A 24,225-nucleotide genomic window follows, 5' to 3' on the forward strand; every position below is an offset into this window, starting at 1 on the left:
CAATGCACACACCTGTCCCTGTCAATTTGGAGTTTTGCCTATTTTTGTACTTTCTGTAAATGGAATCACACGGTGTTAGCACATGTGTGTCTGGCTGCTTTCAATCAGCATCATTTTTGAGCTGTCCCTTAACTGTTTGTTCTCTTTCTCCCTGGTCTGAGAGAACATGGTCAGCCAGGTGCCATGTGGGCTAACAGAGCCCTTAGCTCAGGACTGTGCAGGCCTGGGCTCAAATACTGCCCTGGGAGTGGAGAGGGAGAAAGGCCATTCTGAACAGATAGCTGGCTGCCTTTCTTCTCATATCCCCACCCTCCACACCTGAAGGTGACCCTGTGGCTAATGACCTATGGTGAAGGTGATAGGTTTTGTCAGAAACACTGGGAGGCCTCTAGGCCCTTGAAGCACACTCAGAAGGACTCTCTTAGGAGCAATGGAAGCAATGGTCAGTTAGCATCAGCCCAGACCCACTGTGGTCCTAGGGCAGGAGCATCAGGAATAGAGCATGCCAGAGCAATATCAATGACGGACATTCATGTTCGGTGTTAGGGTAGGAGAGCCTGTTTCTTGATGCACAGTTACAAATGTAAGGGTGTAATTAAAAGTTTTCCCTCCTTCCCTTCTAGGTTCTTTGGCTGGTCCAATGATTAAATTGACATAGACAGATTAACAAGAGAAAAGCAAATTTAATTTTGTACATATAGGAGCCCTATAAAAATATGAGACTCAAAGGCAATTGAGCATTCTATGCCATCCTGAGCTAAAGAATGGGAGAGGGGCCTGGGTCTTCAAAGGGGAAGAGGGCAACTCACAGAAAGATGAAAAGAACAGATTTTGGTAATCAGAGGTTTGCCCTGCCATACAGAGAGATTCTGGTACAGGCCCCTAACTAAATTCTATTAGGCAATTAGGGAAGAAGTAAGAAGTTTTTCCTTAGCCTGCTGGGTCTTGGGGTGGTGTATTTGCTCCCCTTCACCCCTAACTCCACTGTGAGTTGGGAGCCTCTAGAAAGGTTGTGGTGCCCCCACTACATGCAGCAGGGATGGCACTGGCAGTGTGGTGAGGGAGAGGAGGTCTTCAATGCTTTCTTAAATAGGAAAGAAGGGGAGATAAACACAGAAGGGAAAGGGAGGGTTGCCCCTGGCCAGATACTTCCGATCAGAGTGATTATCTCCAAAGGGTGGAAATTGGTTCTCATGTGGTTTCCCCACCCATGCTGGGTAAATGGGCTCCAGTCTGAGGAAGGTAAGTTGTGCAGAGGATAAGCTGAGATATAAGGGATCCTCCCCCCTTATGTCATTAGAAAGGAGGTACAGAGCACCCAAGTAACTGAAGCATGGTGGTAGCTGTGTGTTGGGGGGTGGCTTGAATTGTGACACTGCTGCTGTATTTTGATTATACTACCTATCATGATCCTCCATTGGGATGCTGGCATGTACTCATGGAGAGGAAGTTGTCCTGATAAAGTAAGTAAAGTAATCCCAATACAGGGTGTCCATGGGAGCTACCAGAGCAAACTGCAGTACGGTCTATTAAGTTCAAGGCTAGGATGAGGCTGACATCTGCTCTGACCTTGGAGGAATGTAACAAATCTGGAGAGGTGGGCTATTTTGTTAACTATAGTGTCTGGGGTTTGGAATGGACAGAAATGAGCAAGCCCCAGTGGTGATGTATAAGCTCGGTTTAAAATGTTGGAACAGCCCACACCCTTATCTGTAGCCTAGAGCTTCATGGATCAGCTAGCAGAGACCAGAGAGAAACACTGAACTCAGGATTGAGTTATGGGGCCTCCGGCACCCATGCACCATGGAGGATGGAGCACATCTGCCCAGAAGGTGAGCATGTTTCCTTCTGTCACATGAAGAAAAGACCGTGTTCCCACCAGGCTGTGTATGTGACTCGTGATCTCATGATCTGAGTTAGTAGAGGGGGACGTTAAGGTGGGAGGGTGACTAACGTTCTCTGTGATAAACAAATAATACTATATTTTAAATGATACAATAATAAGTAAATGATCAAGCACATAAAACTTCACCTAAAGGGGCAAGTGGTCATATCAACTTGACCCAGAATTGAGATTCAGAACATTTGGACTTCGAGCAATTAAAACTTGGTGTTCACAATAAAAGCTTAGACTGAGCATGTCATGGGTTTTAGTGGTATATTAACATGGAAAGACTGGGAGCCTCTCTCATGAGATATATAGGATTTTCAGAGGTCAAGCTCTGAAGTACATATACACACTTCCCCTCCATCTCCCTCTGCCCACCGCTCAACCCAGGGAGACAAGGGGATGCTTCTATGCAATGTGCCAACATTGGCAAAACAATATGGATTGATGCCATAACATTATGAAATTGTGATACTCACTGGAAAGCCTGTCAACAGCCCTTGTAGAAAGAGGCAAGACAGAGCACAGTGGCTGTGGGGACAGAACCCCAAAGAGCAGTTTACCAGGATGATTTTCGGGGAACCTATGTGCTCTCACTATGGCCTATTATGGGGTCCCCTGTTCTGTTACATGTTGAAACTACGCAAGGGACCCCAAGCACTGCCATAAAGGCCTGTTACCACAAACCAAGAAAGGTGTCAGTGGCAGCGACCCTCCTTTCCCAGGACAAAAAGCTAGCATGTATCCTCCCAGATGGAAGGGATTTGCCATTGTTGGTTCCTAAGACTACTGTTTCTTTCCATCCATAGGTGCCTGTAGACTAATATGGCACAGGGATCCTCGCGGAAGATGCTTGTCATGTACATTGTGAAGCGAGACCCTGTAGGGGTGGAGTGTGGGGACAGAGTCCCAGAGAGCAGTTTCAGGCTCTCGGCCTCTCATAGAAAGGTGCTGGCTCGGGTAGTAGATCATCATCAGCTGTGACTAGTTGGCCATCAGTTGTTACTGGTTAGCCATTAGCCACTGATATAACTGCTGGCTAAACTAGCAAGGTGGTGGTATAGTGGTGTCGCATGGTGGTGTGGCATCCTGGCATGGTGTGATGTGGCATGGTGGAGTGTGGATTACGGATTGTAGAGAGGCGGATTGCAGCTAGCCAGTGAGGTTGGTTGGCAGACACAAGTGGATTGCAGGTTGCGGATCGTGTGGCTCCTGCCTCTTGTGTCTCCAGCCCAGCCGCCAGAGAGAATATAGTGGTATGACTCCCCTACCTGTGGCTCCGTGGGTGTTCCTTTTTGGCCTCACCATATCCTGTGTTCCTATGTGGGGAGCGAGACAAGAGACCCTGCCTGTCACCCTGCATGACGGTGGCCTCACCTGTTTTGCACTTAATAGGGGAAAACAGAAACTTTTTCGAAGTGTTTTTTTCAGGATCCACCAAACCCTCATTGCTTTACATTACAAGTTACCACTGATTTTCACAAGCAGCATAGTTGCTGGTATAGCTCTGGTGTCTGAAGCAGCCAGCCAAGTGGGAGGGGGCAGGGAGAGGGCCTCTGGGGACTCAGGCAGGCATCTTGTGCAGCTGGGTGCCCTGCTTTCTCTCTGGGCCGCAGCCCTGGCCACGAGGAAAACAGGATGCCTCTAAGTCAGGCTGAGCAATCCTCTTGGCATCTCTGAGTGGTCAGAGTTTCCTTTCCAAGTCCACAGTTTGGTTGCTGCTGTGCCTTCCCTCTCTGTGTTTGTGCAACGTTGGACTCCAGTTCCTTTAGCAATCTGCAGTGGGTGGCAGAGAGATTTCTTGTTTCTGCCTGGGGACAGCATTAAAACTAAACCCCCGAAAATCTGGAACTCAGAGGTCACTCAGGGAAGAAGACTGCTGTCTTCATGGTGCCCTCTGTCCCCTCCCCTCTTTCTGCCACTCGCAGAGGAGGTGGACCTACCGTAGTGACATGGACTTGATGAAGCTGTAGTCTGACTCCCCAAAGCCGATTGCTTCACTTGGCTAAGGCCTTGGTTCTGTCCTATCTTGGTCAGGCCTGCTAACCCTGTCTTGGTAAGAATCCCTAACCCTGATATCTGCTCAAGTTCCTCATCCCCCACATTTGATGTCTAAGTTTTCTGAAAGAGTCTGTGGGGTCAGAGCCAGGAGAGCAGGTTCCCGGCTCTCGGCCTTACGTGGAAAGGTGCTGGCTCAGGTAGTAAATGGCCATCAACTGTGTTCAGATGGCCATCAGCTGTGGCTAGTTGGCCGTCAGCTGTAACCAGTGAGCCGTTGGCCACTAATATAACTGCCATGGCTACACTAGCAGAAAATGGGGGCTAACAAGAAGATGGTTGCTGAGCTAGCAAGGGCGGATTGCAGTTAGCACGGCGGATTGCAGCTAGCAAGTGGGGTTGGTTGGCAGAGAGAAGTGAATGGCAGGTTGTGGATAGTGTGTGTCACGAGGGGCGGCCTGCAGGGCCTCTGGTTCCGCTCCCCACATAAGAACGCAGGATATGGCTAGGCCAAAAAGGAACACCCACGGAGCCATAGGTAGGGGAATCATACCGCTATAGTCTCACTGGAGGCTGGATTCACACAACGTGTGACCTGCTGTCCGCTTTCTGCCAACCGACCGACTCCTCAACTTTCCTCGACTCAACTCTCCAACGTAGCCGCGGCAGTTATATTAGTGGCCAATGGCTCAAGGGCCACAGCTGATGGCCAACTAGCCATAGCTGACGGCCATCTACTACCTGAGCCAGCACCTTTCCATGTGAGACCGAGAGCCTGGAAACTGCTCTCTGTGTCTCTGTCCCCACAGTGTGGCTCCTGCTTCCTGTGTCTCCAACCCAGCCGCCAATGAGACTATAGTGGTATGATTCCCCTATCTATGGCTCTGTCCTGCGTTCTTATGTGGGGAGCGGGACCAGAGACCCCACCTGACACCCTGCATGACAATGCATAAAGTTAGAAAAATTTTGTAGCAAACACCTATGTACCCACCACCTAGATTCTACTATTAATATTGTACTTTACTAACTTCATCACATCTATCCTTCTGTTTACCTTCTATTCATCCACCAATCCATCTTTTCAAAATGCATTTCAAAGTAAGTTAAAGCCATCAGTATACTTCACCTCTAAGCACTTAAACATGAGTAGATTAACTAGAGTTCAATAATTATATACAGCTTTCATTTGTTGTAAATTTACCCATAGTGAAGCACACAGACCTTAGGCATCCATTCACCAAATTCTGACAAGTACATACCCATGTGTAACCCAAACTCTTACCAGGGACAGAACATAACTACAACCCCAAGAAGTTCTCTATCCCCCTTCCCAGTCAACTTGGGTCCTCAACCTTAGAGACAAACATTGAGCTGATTTTTTTTTTTTACTACAGGTCAGGTTTTATTATCTTAGAAGTTCATACAAATGGAATTCAACAGTATGTGGACTTCTCTGTGTGCCTCTTTCTTGCTCAGCCTGAAGTTTTTGAGATTCATCCCTGTTGTTCAAACTGTATGTTTATTAGTCAGTCTTTAGTTGCCATAAGGAGCCTTCTCCAGAGGAGTCTCTGGAGGGTCTCAAGCTCTGGATCGCACATAGGATCTGCCATAATGGGGAGGGCAATACTTATTTACTTGGAATTTTTGCTGCTGCTTCTCGTCCTTTTTTTTTTTCTTTTAATCTGGAACAACTTCCTTCTCCTCCCCTCCCCTGCTGCACCAACTTTCCACCCTGTCCCCTCCTTCCATCCCTTCCTCTCACTACCCCCCACAACATAGTTTTTAGTTGGGGGTAAAGATGCCACCATCAGTAGAGGAAAACTGGATTTTAAAACACAAAGAGCAGATTTTTCACTCTTCCTCATGTTTGAAAGTAAAAGTTCTTTTAAAAAATCAAATTACTACGATGTATTTGTTATTAAAAAAATAAGAAAAAAGTATAAGAAAAATAAAGACTGTGTACCTGTGTGAGTGCACTTGCATATTGTTTAGCACACTGAGCTCATGTGATGATTATAATTTGATGCTGAATTTTTTCATTGTTATTATGTCATGCTAAAAAGATATAAAATACCACAAAATAGAGTTACTTTTGATAAGCCACATCACCAAACCAAAACTTAATAACTAACCAAATTGCAGTTTTGGCCTCTCCCAGGAGTGGCATATTAACCAATTGATCTAGAATTTCTTGGTCAGCGCTAGTGAGGTAATCTGTCTGATAAGATTCCCTGTCCTCCTCTAAAGGAAGGTGTCATTGCCTGAAATAATACATTCTTTTAAGTTTCTTGTCTGACCCTCTTTCTGCCTCTGAAAACCTTCCTTTTGTACAACTCGTTGGGTCTCTCTTTTCATTGTTAAATGGGATGCTGCCCAAGTCATGAATTGCTTCGTAAAGCCAATTAGATCTTCAAATTCACAAGGTTGAATTTTATTCTTTAATGTTCATGAACATTTTTCTGCTTTATTCCCCATTCAACAGGTTATTCCATAGTTTGTTTTTTTCTCTAATGCTAGTCTTTTCAGCTGTTCCCAGTTATTGTTTTTTTTAAATATAATAAGTAATACTGATACACACTATCATAGGAAAAAAGTCTTGGTGCATATTTTGGATTGTTTTCTTCCTAGAATTGGAATGATTGGATCAGAGGCTACAAAGATTTTTTTGAATACAGATTGTCAAATAGTTCTCCAAAAAGATATGCCTGACTCAGCCAGGTCCAAATAGCAAAGAGAAAGTTCTAGTGGGCAAAAGCAGCATTTTGTGCTATATTTTATTTGAGAATATTTACAAGTGCAATTTCCTCAATGCTGGTATGCTGGATCTGAGACCCTGGGCGGTGCCGTCTGATGAGCCACTTCTTCCTGTTCCTCCAGCCTTTATACCTGAATCACATCTTGGTAGATCCACCTTGCACTTATTTAAAGTCCATGAAAAATTTTATTAGTTCCATGTCTGTGCCACTTATTCATTCATGGATTTAGTAAATATTCATGGAAAACATGATGTCAGATACTGACTTTAAAACATGATGTTGATCATTGATCAACAGTCAGGTCTTCTACTCTCAGGTGTTCTAGTGTCCAGTTCCTGCCCTTCAGAAGTCCTGGATCTGATGAGGAGAGACATATAAACATGCATTTCACTGAGGGGAAGCAGAGTTTGCCACTCCAAAATATGCCTTTTGGAATAGTATTTTAAGCTGACTATTTTTAAGAAACGAAAGACAGTAGACAGAACCTCTGACCTTCTCCCTCACTGCTTGAAATAATTTAGATTAGATTTGGTCATTTTTCCTGTTAATCTGTCTTATATCAATTTGATTACTAGCCTAGCCAGAAGAACTTAGAAAGGTGGGAAGAAATTTATTTTTCCTCCTCTACATGAACACAGCATGATGCAAATTGTCACAGACACAAGACACAGAGACCAGCATGCCTGATTCCACCTGGCATGCCTCATCTAGGTAGTTTGCTGGTAGCTGTAAAAAGAGCAGTGCAATCTTGATTCACTTGTTAACTATGAGAAATCTGGAGAGTTTCTTACTTTGCTTTTCTAGATATGAAGAATTTCCACAGTGCAGCCTCATCCTAACTAGTTCCCCTGGGCTCAGGCCTTGCCCTTCTCAACTGGACAAAATAATTCTCCCGGTAGTCCACCAAAAGAGCAGTTTATTTGGGAAAAGAAAAAGAAATGAAACCACCACAGCAATGAACGCACACCTCCGGGCAGGGCTCCAATCGCCACACACATGCAAAAACAACAGACCCTTCCCAAGAGAGCCTCTCTCTATATATACATGAATTCCTCTCCCAGAAGTTACCACAAAGTTTAACAGGAAGTCAGGACTAGAGAGTTAACAAGGCGCCCAGCTCCACCCATAGTCCTCCCAGCTCTATGGTTAATCATCTTAAGATTCCAGTTCACTTTTATCACCCTCTTCTCACCTCTATGTGCAACCCGTCTCTTAGAGATCTCTTCCAGTCTCCTGGCTTTAATATCAACTCTACACCTACACTTCCCATGTGAATATCTTCACAAAATACCTTATATCCTGTGGTATTGTGATGTATAATAAGAAATATGTACTGATCTTAGTTCCATTTCTGGCAAGGAACTTCTAAAACCCTTGGAATTTCCTAAGTGATGAGAGCCATAAGGTGTCTTTTGTTACATTAATGAGATAGCCTTTGCCCCTCCCGCCCCCCCTAGGATGGGGATGGTTTCCAGGGCACCTAACCTTGCTATTAGAGGGCTGGAAGTTTCAGTCCCACCCCAACCTCTGGGGAGGCGAAAAAGGCTGAAGGCTGAATCAAGCACCAATATCCATTGAGTTAATTGTGCCTATATAATGAAGTTTCCATAGAAATCTAAAAGGACTAGATTTGGAGAATTCCAGGATGGTGAATGTGTAGATTTGGGGAGAGTGGCATGTCCTGAGAGGCATGGAAATTCCATGCCCTTTCCCCATACCTTGCTCTATACATCTCTTTCATCTGGCTGTTCCTGAGTTTTATGTTTTTATAATAAACTGATAATCTAGTGAATAAAATGTTTCTTTGAGTTCTGTGAGCTGCCCTAGCAAATTAATGGGATCCAAGGTAGCATATATTCTAATCCCCAATCCATAATTTGGGCTTAGAAGCACTCAACCTGGATTTCCAATTGGTATTGGAAGGTGGGGGGTAAAATTGTAGGAATGAGCCTTTACCCTGTGGAATCTGATGATATCTCTGGGTAGATAGTGTCAGAATTTAGTTAAATTGTAAGACTCCCAGCTTGTGTTGGATCATTACTTGGTGGTATGGGGGGGGGGGAACCCACACATCTGAATTTGTGACCAGAATTGTTAGTTGGTACCAGAATCCTACCTCCAAGTCAATCTGATTACGTTTCTACTTGGGGGGTCCAAGATACTCCTAGCTGCCCATGCCCCAAACTGCTGTGGACTTACCCTTCTCCTCACATTCATGGTACTCCCCATTTCAGTAAAGGCTGTTACATAAAGGTCACACTCAGTGAGACCTTCTCTGACCTCAATCTTTAAAATTGTGACCTCCTCTCCACTTCTCCACCTTCCCATCCTCCTTCCCTGGTTTATTTTTTCCAGTGCACATTCTTAATTGCTCTCTATATCTTTTCTTCTATTCTGTCTTTACCCACTAGAATGCAAGCATGATATTTTTGTCTGTTTAGCATGATATTTTTATCTGCTTTGTTCACTGCCATTCCCAGTACCTGGCACATAACAAGTATTGGTAAGTATTAACTTTATTAATGAGTGAACTGGATTAGTGTTCTTAAGCTCATTTTTGTTGTTTTTGAGAAAATTATGTCAATATTTCTTGCCATTATAGCTGGAGTCTTACAGAATTGGAGTTAGTATTTTTAGTAAGATGGGGAAGGGAGAATCCCTAAGGGATATGCAAAGCAGAAGTAAAATTGAAAATAGCACATTATATCACTTGTTTTTGTGTCTCAGAAACTGTAGGAAATGAAACCTTATAGAGAGATCATGTTTATATTAATGAGGTAAAAAGGAGGGTGATGTGTTTATCTAGGTAAGTTGAGGTCTGAATGCACTTGTTTGGAAATAGCTAGTAATTGAAGTGTAATTCCTTTCTTTTCTGGTTCTTCCTCATCCTCCAAGTCTCACCTGAGGGACTTAAGGAGGATAAAAATGTTGAGCTATTCTAAATCAGCCTTAAACTGAAATGTAAAGAAAGAAGAAATTTTCCTCTACCTTCAAGATTTTTTTGTGTTTTTTTCTCATCTATTAATCAAATAAAATGAGGCACATTAACAATAGAAAATTACCACATTTAATACATATATATGTATGGCAACCCTACATGTATGAGAGAGCCCAAATACATGAGCAGTTCAAAGACAGAAAGGGAAACAGAGATATATGTGGCATTTTGAGCTAAGGATGAAGTAAGGCACGTTGTGGCTTTGGGATGGGGGAGTCTTTCACAGAATAATAAGAGTAGATGTTCACTAATTTGAAGTTTGCCATGCCCTATAGATTTAAAAAAAAAGGATTATCTCTGGTAATCTATTATTATGTGCAAGGCCCCTAATTAAAAATTCTCTAAGTAGTTAAGAAGTGGCAGAAATTTCTCTTGGGCCTAAAGAGTCTTGGTTGTCTTTAGGTCAAAACAATACCACAGAAGCACATCTTGGGGTGTCTTGTTCTGAAACCCTACACTTCGCTCTTCTGAAACTTTCCTCAAAGTTTCACATTCCAGATGTTGTGTTGATAGATTGTTCTATATCTCATGAAACTAGCCCTAAGCTTGAGAAAAGTTCAATTGTGTTAAACAATTGTGTCTCATTTCAGGATGTGGTGATGATGGGACTCCTGTAGTTAAGCCTAGGATGTAAGCAATCAGGTATTTAATAGAGACATCTCTATGGAAAAAAAAAAGAAAGAAAAACAAAGATTAATGACTGAATCAATTATAATCCCAGCTTCTGGGTTTTGAAGGCAGGTGGTTGAGAAGATTTTTAGATGTCTGCCCCAAAGTATCTTCAAATGGATTGAAGACAGGCAGTAACAATCTGAGAGATTTTCTTGGTTTGAAATTTGAATATCTTTGGTGATCTTTCTGCAACAGGCATGAAGATAGTCCATATATAAGCTGGTGTGATAACTTCTCTGAAGTTTATATCAAATTGTCCTCCTTTAGCTTGCACTGCTTTGGAAAAAGGGAACGTTTAGTTCTCAAAGATTCCAAGTCAAAGATGGGAGAAAAATTGGAAATGTTAATTTGGAATGTCATAGCCAGATGTTGGAGGATACTAGAAGAATTCTGTATCCAGTCCAGCTTACAAGTAGAAAACAAAGATTTCTGGTCAAGATGTTGGAGTAGGTAAATGCTGTGTTTGCATTCTCTCACAACCACATCAACATTACAACTAAACTACAGAAGAAACATCATTGAGAATCACCTGAAGTCTAGCAGAACAGAAGTCCTACAACTAAGAACATACAGAAGAAGCCACCCCAAGACTGGTAGGAGGGGTGGAGATGCATAACAGTCTAGTCCTACACCCACATGTGACCATTAAAAATCAGTAGGTATATCTTGACTGCAGAGTTCCCCCCCCCCAGAAAAAAAGGAGGTAGGAGTCCCAGCCCCACACCAAACTCCCCAGCCAAGGGTTCCATTACCAGGGAGAGAAGTCTGCACAACTTCTGGCTGTGAAAAGCACCAGAGATTGTGGCAGAATGATATGGTCAGTGTGGGGGTCCCAGGCATTCCTCTTAAAGGGCCTTCACGCGGACTTACATGGACTCACTTGCTCTGAGCTCCAGTGCTCAGAGCACCAGGGACATACCAGGAGGACAAAAAGCACCAGGGACATACCAGGAGGAACTGAGTTGTCTGGCTTTAAGGTGAGGTTTTTAGGGGTAGCTTTCACCCAGACGGATATGTTGGAAGAATTCATTGTTTCTCTTTTGAGCCCTCCTGGCCTCCCAGGATGCAGACACAGGCTACTACCATATATGAGTCTTCATCAACCTGGCTAACAAGGTTTCTCTGCCCTGCCCTGGTGATTCCTCTAAGACCCACACCACCACCACACCCACACCCAATTCTCGGGCAAACCCTAGTCACTTCCAGTGCTTTTCCATATAAATGGCCTGTCTTGGCTCAGGCTTCAGAATCTCCTAAAGTCTCTTAAAGGTTCACAAAACACAAACAAGCAGCATCTGGCTTCTGTATGTCCCATATCTCTGGCTGAGCAGCCCCAAGCCCAGCATTAGTAGAAGTCAGCCTTGGATTTTGGCTTGGCCTCTCGAGACACTGCCATGACCAGCACAGGTAGCAGCCATCTGTGGATTGTTTTATCACTCATGCCAAGTGGCCCTGAGCAGGGCACAGTCTGTGGCTGAACTTGGACTGAGGTGGGGCCTTTCCCAGAAATCCCCAGGGTTGGTACACCCAATGGCCAGATTTGGACTCAGCTGGAGAATCAGGTAGCCACCTCCAAGGACTACACACCCAAAAGGCAGACTGGGCAAGCTCCAGAGCCTTGATAAAGCAAATCCTGCTCCATAGGGTGAGTCCCTGCACAATAGCTCCTGTACTGTAGTCACAGACAGTCCTCCCAACTAATCAGTCTGAGGGTCAATCCCTCCCATTGATGTGCAAACAGTAACAAAGGCTCAACAACAACAGGAGGGCACACATAACCCACACAAGGGACACACCTGCAGCATTGGCTCTGGTGACCAGGGAGACTGTGCAACAGCACCCCATAGGACACCTACTCCATAAGGCCATTCTACTAAGATCAGGAGACATAGCATCCCTACCTAATACACAGAAACAAAAACAGGGAATCTGCCAAAACTGGGAGACAGAGAAGCATGTCCCAAATAAAAGAATAGAACAAAGCTCCAGAAAAAGAATTAAACAAAATGGAGACAAGCATTCTACCAGATGCAGAGTTCAAAACACTGGTTATGAGGATGCTCAATGATCTCATGGAGAACCTCAACAAAGAGATAGAAAACATAAAAATTGGGATAGCAAACGTAAAAAAGAACCATTCAGAAATACAGAATATAATAAATAAAATAAAGACTCCATTAGAGGGTATCAACAGTAAAAGAAGCAGAGGATCGAATTGGTGATTTAGAAGATAAGGTAACAGAAAACATCCAATCAGAAAAACAAAAAGAAAAAAAATCCAAAAAAATTAGGGTAGTTTAAAGGTCCTGTGGGACAACCTCAAGTATACCAACATTTGCATTATAGGGTAACCAGAAGAAGAAGAGAAAGAGCAAGAGATTGCAAGTCTATTTAAAGAAATAATGATGGAAAACTTCTAACCTGGCAAAGGAAATGTACATACAAGTCCAGGAAGCACACAACATTCCAAAGAAGATGAACCTGATCAGGCTCACACCAAGACACATTATGATTAAAATGGCAAAGGTTAAAGACAAAGAAAGAATTGTTAAAGCAGCAAGAGAAAAGCAGTTAGTTACCAACAAGCAAGCTCCCATAAGACTATCAGTTGATTTCTCCACAGAAACTTTATAGGCCAGAAGGAATTGGCATGAAATATTCAAATGCCAATTTGAATTAAACATTAGAATGTTTAAACAGGCTTTATGTTAAAAAAAAAAAAATGTTATATCGAGTTTACCTGAATGTTTTATGGGAGGGAATGAATCTTTAGTTTGACCAGGAACACTTCCTATACCCAGTATTGTAAATAAATTAACGTATAATCTTAATTTAGGTATAATATTAAGGTATAATTTAATAGGTGAATTGGTACATTTTGAACAGGCTTTATGTGAAGTGATTGCGTCTCTCTTGTCTGATTGTATTATTGAAATAGCCATTGTATCTCACTGGGGAACAGGGACTTGAAGGCTGTCTATTTTCTTTTCTTTTGGCTCTCAGAGGGAAAGACTTTGGAAAGTAATGACCTTTGCACCCTCTTGAGTTTATGCAATTGTTTAATACTGCCAGAAATAATTAGTTTGTTCTAGCTGAAACCTGACAAGATATTTGAAAGTGTTTAATAACTTTTGCTTAGAAATCTAACAAAATTGGAAGCTGAAAATTCAAGAGCATAATATAATTTTTAAAGATCTCCTAACTAAACTAAAACAAAACTATATACCCGAGGGAAAAAAGAAAATTAAGGATTATATAGTTAGACGTGTGGGTCAACCTATAATGTCACTTAAGTTACAACCCAAATTTAAAAACAATTGTTTTTATCTTACAAATCTTTGCAAAACCAGAAACACAGCTCTAGAAACAGTTCGAAGCCCACCTATCCTTATCATCCCCAATTCCTAAGACTGAAAGGGTGGAAAAAAGGGAGAGGAGGGTTTTTGAAAGCACGCACCACTCCATTGACCCCAAAGCTACCTTGCCAAAGACAGATACAAATCTTAATTGTTTTCTCCCCAAATATTAATAAGAAAAATACTTAGCCATCTAAACAGGTAACTTTAATTTATTCCATCTGCTAGAAACATAGTGTGGATCTAACTGTTCTTTTATCTCATCATCTGACAGTAACTTTAAAGTGAAGGCCAGGAGGTCTCCTTTTGTGTCTGTCTATATGTTCATATACATTGTGTGATATTTTCTATCACAGGATAGTATTGTTAGTTTATAAAAGAGCTCTATTAAGTTGGCTTAAATAAACAAGGGCTTATTTTTAAAAATATAACAGAAATTAACTCAAATGCTTTTCAGAATCACATGATCTGGGAAAATATTTGATATTAAAGCTGACTTGAGTTTTGTTCGGTTAAATAGACATGTCTTATAGTTTAGTGGTTACCAAACTGAAAACTTTCCTAACCTTGCTAGGAAATGTACATAGAAGTGCAGGAAGTACACAGTGTCCCAAACAAGATGAACCCAAACAGGTCCACGCAAAGACACATTATAATTAAAATGGCAAAGTTTAAACACAAAGAGAGAAGCCTAAAAGCAGCAAGAGAAAGGCAACTAACTACTTGCAAAGGAACTCCCATAAAATTGTCAGCTGATTTCTCAACAGAAACTTTGCAGACCAGAAGGGATTGGCAGAACATATTCAATATGATGAAAAGGAAGGACCTACAACCAAAATTACGCTACCCAGCAAGAATATTATTTAAAACTGAAGAAGCGATAAGGAGCTTCCCAGACAAGAAGCTAAAGTTCATCACCACCAAACCAGTATTACAACAAATATTAGAGAAACTTCTTTAAGAAGAAGAAGGGAGAAAAATAACACAAATATGAATAATAAAATGGTAATAACTATGTATCTATCAACAATCAATTTAAATGTAAATAGATTAGATGCTCCAATCAATAGACACAGGGTAGCTGAATGGATAAGAAAAAAGATCCATACATATACTGTCTATAAGAGACCCACTTTAGATTGAAAGACACACACAGATTTCAGTAAAGAAATGGCAAAGGATATTATATACAAATGGAAATGAAAAAAAAAAAAGCTGGGGTAACAATACTTATACCAGACAAAATAAACTTTAGAACAAAGGCTATAATAAAAGACAGAGAGGGATATTACATACTGATAAAGGGATGAATCCAAGACTTATGCACCCAACATAGCAGCACCTAACTAAATAAATAAATGTTGACTGACTACAGGGAGAAATCAACATTAATACAATCACAGTAGAGAATTTTAATACTTCCTTAACACCAATGGACAGATCTTCCAGACAGAAAAACAATAAAGAAACAGTGGCCTTAAATGGCACACTAGAACAGATTAATTTAATTGATATTTTTAGAGCATTTCACCCCAAAACAGCAGAATATATATTCTTTTCAAGTGCACATGGAACATTTTCCAAGGTAGACCCTATGTTAGGACACAAAACAAGTCTCAATAAATTTGAGAAGACTGCAATCATATTAACCGTCTTTTTAAACCACAATGATATGAAACTATAAATCAATTACAAGAAAAACACACAAACACATGTAAGCTAAATAACATTATTTAGTAAAATAATGAATGGGTCAATAATGAGATCAAGGAAGAAATCAAGAGATACATTGAGATAGATGAAAACAAAAACAAAACAACCTAAAATCTATCGGACACAGTGAAAGCAGTCCTAAGGGGGAAATTTATAGCAATACAGACCTACCTCAAGAAACAAGAAAAATCTGAAAAAAGCAATTTAACTTTACACCTAAGTAAACTGGAAAAGGAACAGAAAAAAATTGAGTAGAAGAAAGGAAATAAAAAAAATCAGAGGGAAAATAAATGATATAGAATTTAGAAAACAGTTTAAAAGATTGATGAGACCCAGAGTGAATTCTTTGAAAATATTTTTTTTTAATTGATAAAACTTTACTGGACTCATCAAGAAAAGAAGAGAGAGGACCCAAATAAATAAAATCAGAATTTAAAGAGAAGTGACAACTGATACCACAGAATTAAAAATGTTATAAGAAAATAATACAAGCAATTTTATTCCAACAAATTGGACAATCTTGAAGAAATGGATAAATTCCTAGAAGCATATAGTCTTCCAAGACTGAATGAAGAACAAACAAAAAATCTGAACCAACAGATTACTGCTAACAAAATTGCTCTTAGTGATATTTTTTTTCTGATATATCTCCTTGGGCGAGGGAAACAAAAGAAAAAATAAACAAGTTGGGACTATACCAAACTAAAAATTTTTGCATAACAAAGGAAACCATCAACAGAATGAAAAGACAACCTACTGAATGGGAGAAGATATTCATCAATGATACATCTGATAAGGGCTTAATATGCCAAATTTATAAAGAACTCATACAACTCAACACAAAAAAAAACCAAAACAACCCAATTTAAAAATAGGCAGAGGACCTGAATAGACATTTCTCTAAAGAGGTCATACACATGGCCAATAAACATATGAAAAGATTCTCAAGGTCACTAATTATCAGAGAAATGCAAAGTAAAATCACAATGAGATGTCACCTTAAGCCTTGTAGAATGGCTATCATCAATAAGTCAACAAACAAGTGTTAGTGAGGCTGCGGTAAAAAGGGAACCCTTGTTCACTGTTGGTGGATTTGCAAACTGATGCAGCCACTATGCAAAACAATTTGGCAGTTCCTCAAAATTTAAAAATAGAACTATCTTATGACCTAGCAATGCCACTTCTAGATAGTTATCTGAAGAAATCCAAAATACTAATTCAAAAAGGTATATGCACCCCTATTTTCATTGCAGCACTGTTTACAATAGCCAAATATGAAAGCAACCCGCATGCCCATCAATAAATTGTTTAAAGAAACTGTGGTACATATATACAATGGAATATTACTGAGCCACAAAAAGAATAAAACATTACCATTTGTGACACACAGATGGACCTAGAGGGTATTATGCTAAGTGAAATAAGTCAGACTGAGAAAGATAATTACCATACCATTTCACTTATATGTGTAATCTAAAGAAGAAAATAAATGAACAAACTGATGATTGCCAGAGGGGGAGGGGTATTGGGGAGCTGGATGAAACAGGTGAAGGGATTAAGAAGTACAAATTGGTAATTACAAAATAGTCAAGAGGATGTAAAGTACAGCATAGAGGATATAGTCAATAATGTTGCAACAACTATGTAGGTGCCAGGTGTGTACCAGACTAATCGGGAGATCACTGAATAAATTATATGTGTCTAACCACTATGCTGTACACCTAAAACTAATATAAAATAATATTGAATGCCAACTGTAATTGAAAAAAAAATAATTTTAAAAAACAAAATACAACATTGAGGATAAATATAAATATAATCTGCATAGTGTTAGACTTTTGAGACTTTTTTCTTTTAATTTATTGGGGTGACAATTGTTAGTAAAATTACATAGATTTCAGGTGTACAATTCTGTATTACATCATCTATAAATCCCATTGTGTGTTCACCACCCAGAGTCAGTTCTCCTTCCATCACCATATATTTGACCCCCTTTACCCTCATCTCCCACCCCCCACCCCCTTTACCCTCTGGTAACCACTAAACTATTGTCTGTGTCAAAAACTCATAGACTTTTGAGACTTTAACAGCATTAAATTCAAGATAACCCTTAAAAAATAAAAGAACCCATCATTGTTCATTTTATTATATTTATCCCCAATTTAAAAAATAACCATCTGAAGATTTCCACCCTTCTGGGACAAGTCTTGTGACTCTCCTTTCTGTTTTCTCTGTTCCACTATTACCAGTATTTAAAAATAGGTATCTCATTCTGTCTACTTGATTTAGAAGCCATTGCTTTTTAAGTGCAGTTTTAAATTATCTAATCTAATTGGAACATCCCTCTATTGTAATTTTAGGTTTTAATTTTCTTGAGGGCTTGTAGAAGTTTGGTAGTTCCCTAGCCATAAATGGAGTTTAGCTCACATTTCTGTCCGGCCATGTTTTGGAGCTTCCAACTTGACATTACCAAGCCAAGTTCTTAGGATATGAATTTTTTAGATTATTTTTAATAAGATTTTGCCAGTTTTTTCTCTCATTTTTTTTCTTCTTAATTGCAGGACATTTGTACTTCCAATCTCCTGATATTTTTCTTCACAATAATCTGAAAATATATATGTATATATATATATATATATATATATATATATATATATATATATGAAGGTAAATAAGAAGAAGTCTGAGTGGATTTCGTTTTTCTTTTAATTTTGCCTACCTTATTATGGGAATCTTAATAACTAACTGTTATAGGCTTATGAGAGCTCACTAAGAAAATATTTTTTTCTTTCTTTTCAATTTAGAAGATTTTCCCAATTCAAAGAATCCATTATCTGGAGGAGAGAAAATGATATCCAGGGTTACAGTACCTACAACCAAGCTGCAGCCCATCAGGGCTACAGTTCTTACATTGCCCAGCTCACTCAAGGATAAACACAGACCACTCAGGCATATGCACAGCAGAGTTATGGAACCTATGGGCAGCCCACTGATGTCCGCTACACCCAGGCTCAGTCCACTGGGACCTATGGGCAGACGGCCTATGCAACTTCTTATGGACAGCCTTCCACAGGTTACACTACTCCAACTGCTCCCCAGGCGTATGGTCAGCCTGGCCAGGTGCATGGCACTGGTACTTTTGATACCACCACTGCCCCAGTAGCCGCCACCCAAGGCTTTGATGCATCTCAATCTGCATATGGCACTCAGCTTGCTTACCTGGCTTATGGGTAACAGCCGGCAGCCGCTGTACCTGCAAGACCACAGAATGGTAACAAACCCACAAAAACTAGTCAGCCTCAATCTAGCATAGGGGATTACAACCAGCCCAGTCTGGGATATGGACAGAGTAACTACAGTTATCCCCTGGTACCTGGGAGCTACCCTATATAGCAAGTCACAGCCGGACTGTCTTCTCCTTCTACCAGCTATTCCTCTACACAGCTGACTAGTTATGATCAAAGCAGTTACTCTCAGCAGAACACCAATGGGCAGCCAAGCAGCTATGCACAACAGGTTATCTATGGTCAAAAAAGTAGCAATGGGCATAAGATGCCCACAATGGGCAGCAGATGCTCCCCAAAACCAACTGGATTCTACAGCAAAGCTCCAAGTCAACAGCAGCTATGTGCAGCAGAGTTCATTCCGGCAGGACCACCCCAGTAGCATGGGTGTTTATGCGCAGGAGTCTGGAAGATTTTCTGGAAGAACTGGAGCATGTGTAGTCCTGATAACTGGGGCAGGGGAGGAAGGGGATTTGATCGTGGAGCCATGAGCAGAGATAGGCAGGGAGGACAACTTGGTGGAATGGATGCTGGAGAGTGAGGTGGCATCAATAAGCCTGGTGGATCCATGGACAAAGGACCAGCTCTTGATCTAGGCCTACCTATTGATCCAGAGGAAGACTCCGACAACAGTGCGATTTAGGAACAAGCATTAAAAGACAATGTGACTCTAGATGACCTGGCAGACTTCTTGAAGCAGTGTGGAATTGTTAAGATGAATAAGAGAACTGGATAACCCATGATCCATGTCTACTTGGACATGGAAACAGGAAAGCCCAAAGGCAATGTTACAGTGCCAAGGCTGGCATGGAGTGGTTTGATGGGAAAATTTTTCAAGGGATTTTCAAACTTAAAGTTTTTCTTCCTTAGAAGAAGCCTCTTACGAACAGCATGCAGGGGTGTATGCTGCCCAGAGAGAGCAGGGGGATGCTGCCACTGCTCTGTGGAGGTGCAGAGGGCACAGGAGGTCCTGGGGGACCCATGGGTCCTATGGGAGTTCATGGGGGAGACAGAGGAGGCTTCCTCTCAAGAGGACCCCATGGTTCCTGAGGGAACTACTCCAGAGGAAGAAACATCCAGCACTAAGCTAGAGATTGGCAGTGCCCCAATCCAGGGTGTGGAAACCAGAACTTTGCCTGGAGAACGCATGTAATACAATCAGTGTAAGGCCCCAAAGCCTGAAGCTTTCCTCCCTCCTGGGTGGCCCTGGTGGCAAGTGGGGAGGAAGAGATGGCCTCATGGACTAAGGAGGCCATGGTGTAATGTTCAGAGGTGTCCATAGTGGAGACAGAGGTGGCTTCCGTGGCACCCCAGTCATGGTTCAAAGTGGCTTTGGTGAAGGAAGATGAAGTGGCCCTGGGGGTCTTCCTGGACCATTGATGGAGCAGATGGGAGGCAGCAGAGAGAGTGTGAAGGACCTGGATAAAGGCGAGCACCATCAGGAACACAGAGACTGGCTCTACATAACACAGAGACCCCTCAGAGCTTCATTGACTATCAGATTTACCTTTTAAACCAGAAAATGTTTTAAATTTATAATTCCATATTTATAATGTTGGCCACAGCATTATGATTATTCCTTGTCTATACTTCAGTATTTTTCACCATTTGTTAAGTAACATTAAAACAAGTTAAATTGTTAAAAACAAACCACAATCATCTGGCCTTGGCATCTTAATAGCAACTGAAACCAGTAAGCTCTTTATGGCTTAAAACCAAAGCAGCAAGGAAATAGTCAGAGAAAGCAAAACCCTTTGTTCCACAGGTAGTAAGGATGCCATACCTCTCATCTCCCATAAAATCATAAGATGCCTCCAGCCACAAAACCGTTAATTCATGGCAGCAGGCAGGTACTATTAGAATGGGATTTTTCCAGTAGTAAGAAGCAACAAAGGTTGAGATGAAAAAGGCCGCTTATGGGTTGGGGCCCCTTATGACAAAGTCCCCTGAGAGTTGGCATGGCTGTTCAAAGAGGACATTTTATGACTTAACCAAGGCTTGGAACCACAGCCTATTCAACTGGTCACCAGATGTACCCTAGAAAGTGACTTTCGGGATCGTGGAGAGCAGAGAAAATATTTTCATTAGTCGTAAAGGCCAAACTCTCAGGACATATAACAAGATAAAAGAAGAGATACCAATTAGAGAAAGCAGAGAGAAGAATAGAATTGCCATAATCCATGAGAACTCATACCAAATAACCAAGAGTTGCTAAACACCACCCCCAAAAAAAAAGTAGTTTTAGAAAGAATTTCCTCTTGTTAAACTAAATTTGGAAAAGGAAAAAGGACTCTCTCCGCTCTACTTCCACTGAACTCTCCAAGTAGAGATACAGAAGTCTGACTTGCCAGGAACTCTTACCTTTGCCAGCATGCTAGAGGTCTCCAGATTTTTCTACTATAGCAGCTTCAGGTGAGCCCAGCCAGTGAGGTACCCTGCTCACAGCACCAACTGTGGAGGAAGAACTTTCCTCTATCCTTCTAGGTTATTTTGGCTGGTCTAATAATTGAACCTACATGAGAGATTAACAAAATAACCAAATGTAATTACATACATATGTATGGGAACCTTGCATACATGAGACAGTCAAAGACCCCACATACATGAAAGATTCAAAGACAGAAAGGTAAAATGAGGTATATATGACATTCTAAGCTAAGGATGAGGTAATGTGCCTTGGGGCTTCAGAAGGGAGAAAGTCATTCACAGGACCACAATAAGAGCAGATGTTCAGGAATTAGGAGTTTTCCTTGCCCTATAGATAAGTCAAAAGAAAAGGTTATCTCTGTTAATGCACTATTATGAGCAAAGACACTAATTCAAATTCTTCTAGATAGTTAAAGAGCAGCAGAAGTTTCTCTTGAGCCTGCAGGGTCTTGATTGCCTTAAGCTCAAATCAATCTACATACCAGAGAGGTACATCTTGGGTTGACTCATTCTGAACACCTACAAATAGTAGAAGACTATAGTATAGGTAAATGACAACTAGAAAACAAGATAACATATACAGGGAACTGTAGTTCTAATGGATGTGCCACTGTGGACAAAAAGCGATTATACAGAAAGTAATTTCACAGGGTGATCTGATCATAAATTCCTAATGGTGCAGGTCACGTTGAGTAGTCACTCCCCAGGTATATAACTTCTTTAGTCAAAAGCTTATCTTTGCCTTAAGCAAGCCCTGTCCATTATTTCTGTGCATCTAGGTTAACATACCTTTGAAATGCCCCCTTTCCAACCCCTTCTTCTAAAGCAGACCACCCTCAAGAGAGCACATAATCTTAACTATTATGTCTGAGGTGTCATCAAAAAATAGAGTGAATGTTTAAATGTTTTAAAAATTTTATTACAGTAAAAGACACATTGCCATTAATCCCCCTCAAAATACTCCCCCTTGCTTTGAACACACTTACCCATTGTTCTTGCCACTTTCTGAAGCAGTTCTGGAAGTCCTCTTTTGTGTCTTTAGTTTTGCTGTCGTGGCTGCCTCAATGTCCTGAATTGATTCAAAATGTTTTCCTCTCATGGTCACTTAGACTTTGGGAAAGAGCCAGAAGTCACACGGTGCCAGATATGGTGAATTAGGTAGGTGAGGACACGCCATAATGTTTTTATTTGACAGAAATTGTGGTACCAGAAGCCGCGTGTGACATGGAGCATTGTCATGATGGAAGATGAAGTAAAGACACTCACAAAAGAGCACTTCCAGAACTGCTTCAGAAAGTGTCAAGAATGATGGGTTAAGTGTGTTCAAAGCAAGGGGGAGTATTTTGAGGGAGTTAATGGCAATGTGTCTTTTACTGTAATAATTTTTTCTTTTAATTTAAACATTCACCATATCTTTTGATCACACCTTATAATGCAATCTCCACCTTGCTTTCTCCCACCTTCATGTAATCTTTCTTATATTCATTCCCTTAATTTCAAATGCATGAAAGAAACTGCAAATCTGTTATTCTCCAGAGCATTTGAGATCTTGCTCCATGGCATATGCCATTAGTTTGGCTCAAATAAGCTCTTATACAAATTCTCTACAGGCTTAGATGTTTCTTACATCTGTACACCAAGCACTTTCCAATGTCAAGCAGTAAGGATTGATTTAGGTCTAACTTGTCCAAAAACCAAAATTTTTTGCAAAGAAAAATGGGTCCGTGACTTCCTTAGAGGGTCATCAATGGTGTCCAAACCCTCTTGACCTCAATTGTATGGCTCTGTCATGCTTACAACTATAGTAACTGTGTTCACGTGCTTGTTCACAAGAACACTTAAGTCAGTTTGTAAGGTGGAGAAGAAATAAATAGAAAACAGAGTTATTTAGGAAGGCTGGGAAATAATAATAATAATAATAATAATAATAATAATAATAATAATAACAGCAACAGTATAAAATTAAAGCACAGACAAGTTTTAGTTTGAGGAGGAGACTATACCATACTAACATGTACATCCAATACATTCCTCTGGTTCAGGTTAGCTTGTGGGAGTTGAGAGAGCAATAAAAGAAATAAGAAAAATAAAAGACTTTATTTTCTCTTTAGTTATTCCTTCTCTAATTCTTTCTTTATGTGGATATTAGTATATGACAGATAGCATTTTCCTTCTTTCTGAAACAAGTGATTAATGCACATTAACAATTCCAGAAGCACCATGTCACATCATTAGACAGGTATAACACTTCATCACAGAGGCTGCTAATTCATTTCTTCAGGGTGATAAAGATAAGTAGGTCTGGTCCTTTAATCCTGCTGTACTAGCACAAGGCACAGAGTCTAGGACAGCAGAGATGGGTGGCTCAGACTCTTCTACTGCAGCACCCTTCACTCACTCAGGTTTCAGAGAAAAACAGGGACACAATGTTTGAGGCTTTTTATTTAGAAGGATTTCAAAATTGTAGAAAAGCTGTAAAAATAGATGGTTGGCTTTATGTGTGATCTTGGGTAGCCCTCGGACTCCAGTTATTCAATCAAACAGTAATTTGGGTGGTGTCAATGTATTTTGTAGCTGTAACTAAAGTCCATAATCAGCTCACTTTAAGGAAGGGAGATTGTCCAAGATTGTCTGGGTGGCATGATTCAACTGGTCCAAAAGCCTTAATGGCAGTATTTAGCTTCCCTGAGGAAGAAGAAATTCTGCCTGTGGGCAGCAGCTCCAGTCTGTGCCCCAGAGTTCCAGACTGACATACTTGAGGACATTCCCTTTTTTGCCTTGCCAGCCGCAAAAATCATACAAGCCAATGCCTTGCCATAAATTCTTTAATATAAATACTTTCTGGTTCTGTTTCTCTAGTTGAAATATATATATATTCACCAAAAAAATCATATATGTATGTATACATGCACATACACACACACATACACATACACACATATGTGTGTGTATGTGCATGTGTGTGTGTGTGCATGTATACATAGATATACATATACATATAATTAAAAGTTCAAGTATGTCCAAATTGACAAATGCCCTTAGTTCAAAAACAGCTTTAGGGTGCCACTTAACTTTCAGAGATCTTGTTTTTCCTTTGATTTGTACTCTAGTTTCCTACTATCTTGTCAGATTT

The 24,225-nt window shown here is 40.8% G+C and overlaps 1 pseudogene; it reads left to right on the forward strand.

The window, feature by feature from the left end:
* The first annotated feature begins 1,803 nt into the window (after positions 1 to 1,803).
* On the forward strand, positions 1,804 to 20,179 carry LOC109438653 (RNA-binding protein EWS; annotated as a pseudogene).
* Positions 20,180 to 24,225: the final 4,046 nt, after the last annotated feature.

Source organism: Rhinolophus sinicus, linkage group LG13 (genome assembly GCF_036562045.2).
Source record: "Rhinolophus sinicus isolate RSC01 linkage group LG13, ASM3656204v1, whole genome shotgun sequence".
Classification (NCBI taxonomy): domain Eukaryota; kingdom Metazoa; phylum Chordata; class Mammalia; order Chiroptera; family Rhinolophidae; genus Rhinolophus; species Rhinolophus sinicus.